This window comes from Pseudochaenichthys georgianus, chromosome 10 (assembly GCF_902827115.2).
Source record: "Pseudochaenichthys georgianus chromosome 10, fPseGeo1.2, whole genome shotgun sequence".
Classification (NCBI taxonomy): domain Eukaryota; kingdom Metazoa; phylum Chordata; class Actinopteri; order Perciformes; family Channichthyidae; genus Pseudochaenichthys; species Pseudochaenichthys georgianus.
Genome location: NC_047512.1, coordinates 26,262,747 through 26,265,807, shown reverse-complemented (window position 1 = coordinate 26,265,807; position 3,061 = coordinate 26,262,747). Strand labels below are relative to the sequence as shown.

Below are 3,061 nucleotides of genomic sequence, written 5' to 3'. Positions count from 1 at the left end.
ACTACACCATGTGCTTAGCTTGACAAACCCCGTGATCAGTCCTCAAGCTCTGTGATTGGATGACCTCCAACTGCATTCCATATGAAAAAAAAAACGTTTCGTAAAAGAGAAAATCATACTTTATTCAGCAGTGCTTGCTTTACTCTTTGAAAGTCATCACATGAATGCATTGTAATAAATGGTTTGGCTGCATTAAATATTACACATCTGTCGTAGTTCTTTATTTATCTACAGAGATCGGGCATCAGCATAGACCAGAAACTATTCTTTTACCGTTCTGTTTTAATTTCACAATAAAGTTAGTAGTAATATTTTGTTTTGATATTATTGTTTTTTATTAACTACTAGACGACTGGGTCATGTTAAGACCATAGACATATAAAGAGTAGACGCCGCATCGACCGCTGCTGCCTATTGGCGCTGACGAGCCGTGGGGCCGCCATCTTGGACCGGTCACCCGCTCCACTCAGTGTAATCTGTCTGGCAGGCGCAATGAAGTGTCAGCGCATTTTATCAATCATAACTCGCTGAATACAAAACTGATTTTCACGGGGGGGGGGGGGTTTCTGCAAACGTCATATATGTAGGCATGATACCGGACACATGATTCGGCGTATTTTAATATTCATAGTAGGCTTAACAGCAATAGAATATTCTGGTATTTGATAGCCTATGTTATGTATGATAGGTATTTTGCAAAAGACACACGATATATAATATATACACACACACATAAAAAAACACTAATGGTCTATATATGATAGAGAAGCATATTGTGTAGGCCTATACTCAGCTATTTTAATAAGTTGAAAAATGAAGAAACAATAATACATAGAGATTTTACTTTGTCTAGGACCATTATGAATGATGTTGAAAATAGAAATACTCACATCATTAGGCTGAGGTTGTGAGTGTGAGGTTGAAGCTTCTGGGTCGTCCTGAGGGGCCACAGACAGGCTCTCTTCAGCTTTTCTGGAAGGAGACGTAGTCCTGCCCTTTTCTGGCTAAAATGAAAAAGCAGAATACTTCTCACACACACACACACACACACACACACACACACACACACACACACACACACACACACACACACACACACACACACACACACACACACACACACACACACACACACACACACACACACACACACACACACACACACACACACACACACACACACACACACACACACACACACACACACACACACACACACACACACACACACACACACACACACACACACACACACACACACACACACACACACCCTGCCCTGTTATTGATAATAGAATATTTACATTTATGAATGCTAATAGCCTTATGATGATACACCTACTCTTTGGAGGTGAACCGGGAAGCTGAAGATGGAGGGAATAACACCATCTCTGAGTCGGACAATCTGTCCTGTCAAACTCGTCCTGCTTAAAATGCTCACTGCAAATCACGGATGACTCGCTTGCAGTGAACCCTTCCCTCCTCAAAGCAACTTCCCACTTCTTTCTCATATCTTTGTCTTTGGGAAACCTTCAAAATAAAAACGGGAGATTTGAGAGTCAACACAAAAACATTTTAAGAAGGAGGTCAAGCTTATTTTCTTCCTTCTTCTTCCTAGATAGATTAGATTTTACTTTATTCATCCCACAACGGGGAAATTCACTTGTTACAGCAGCGATTTATAAAGTCTCAGTTGGCCATGAACATAATGTTTGCTGGCTACGATTTCGCTGGCGGACATCAATACAGTACAATAATATTATATTTACAAAATACAACCAATTATAATGTTGAATCTTACTTGTGAAAAGTAATCCCCCGACCCCTGTTCGCAATCGTCCGCCGATTTGCACAGCAATATGCTGCACAGTGCTCTGGCATCTTGAAACCTCTGCTGTCTATGGGTAGAATGTCTGTACAATATGGGTAGGATGACCGGTCCAAGATGGCGGCCGTATTTCTTGCGCCCCAGCAGCCAATGCGGCGTCTACTCTTTATATGTCTATGGTTAAGACCATCTTTTTTTTGTTCCTATGGGTTCTTTCCATCGCTTTTGTGTTACAAATATTAAAACAATAACAAAATAATATTCGTCGTAAACTAAACCGGAAACAGCAGTATATTTTATTTTGTTAACACTGTAAACTTGACAGCCTTTTAACCTATGCTTTTAACCCAAACCACCTACTGGTTAAAGCACGTTATTACACGTTTAGAGTAATTGCAATGCAGGAAGATTGTGTTGCTTTTTAATGACTATTTAAAATGCCTTTTTCTTAATGTCTTTCATTTTTGTAAAGCACTTTTGAATGTGTTATATTTTATGAAAACATTTAAATATTAAGAGTACATACAAAATAGTGGGAAAGTAGAAGGTCAATTATATAAATATAGAATAGAAAATATCAAGAAGATACTCAAATGATATCTAGAGTAAAACAGTTTAGTGCCTGATAGGAGGATGTGCTAACTAATAAGGCTTTATTTAAAGAAATGTGCAGAATACGACAGTGTAATGGTGGAAGTATACACACATTGATAGATGTCTTGTAATGCACTGTTGAGGAACCTGTGACCCAAGTTTTTCATTCATTGCATAACTACACTGTTGTGTATATGATATGTCAATAAACCTTAGAAAATCTTGAAAGGGATGTGCAAAATAGCAATTATATACAGTCTTTAATGAACTAATAGAGAATAACGAGTAATGAATATGCTTTAAACGGATATGCAGATACATGTTGAGTCTTCTCAAGCACCAACTATCAAATATCTCTCCTGATTGTTGGCACTTGACAATCACCGTCACTGAATTTCATTCAGGTGTAACTAAAGTCTGATTTAAGGGTTGTTTATATTTCACATCATTAATCCAAATCTGTAAAGTAACTAAAATAAATGTAGTGGAGTAAAAATACCAGGTTAACCTTAAAGAAAGCCCTCAGGATTATAAAAGACCACCATCACCCCAGCCAAAAACTGTTCTGTCTGCTGCAGTCTGGCAGGCGGTACCGCAGCATCCGGACTAAAACCACCAGACACAGAGACAGCTTCATCC

At 38.6% G+C, this 3,061-nt stretch overlaps 1 long non-coding RNA gene across 1 annotated transcript; it reads right to left on the bottom strand.

Annotated features, from left to right (window-relative positions):
- Positions 1-895: 895 nt before the first annotated feature.
- LOC139434606 (uncharacterized) lies at positions 896-1,939 on the bottom strand. The gene is made up of 3 exons (XR_011643933.1): positions 1,802-1,939; positions 1,343-1,530; positions 896-1,004 (listed from the first exon to the last, which is right to left on the bottom strand). It is a non-coding gene; the product is annotated as an uncharacterized lncRNA (long non-coding RNA).
- Positions 1,940-3,061: the final 1,122 nt, after the last annotated feature.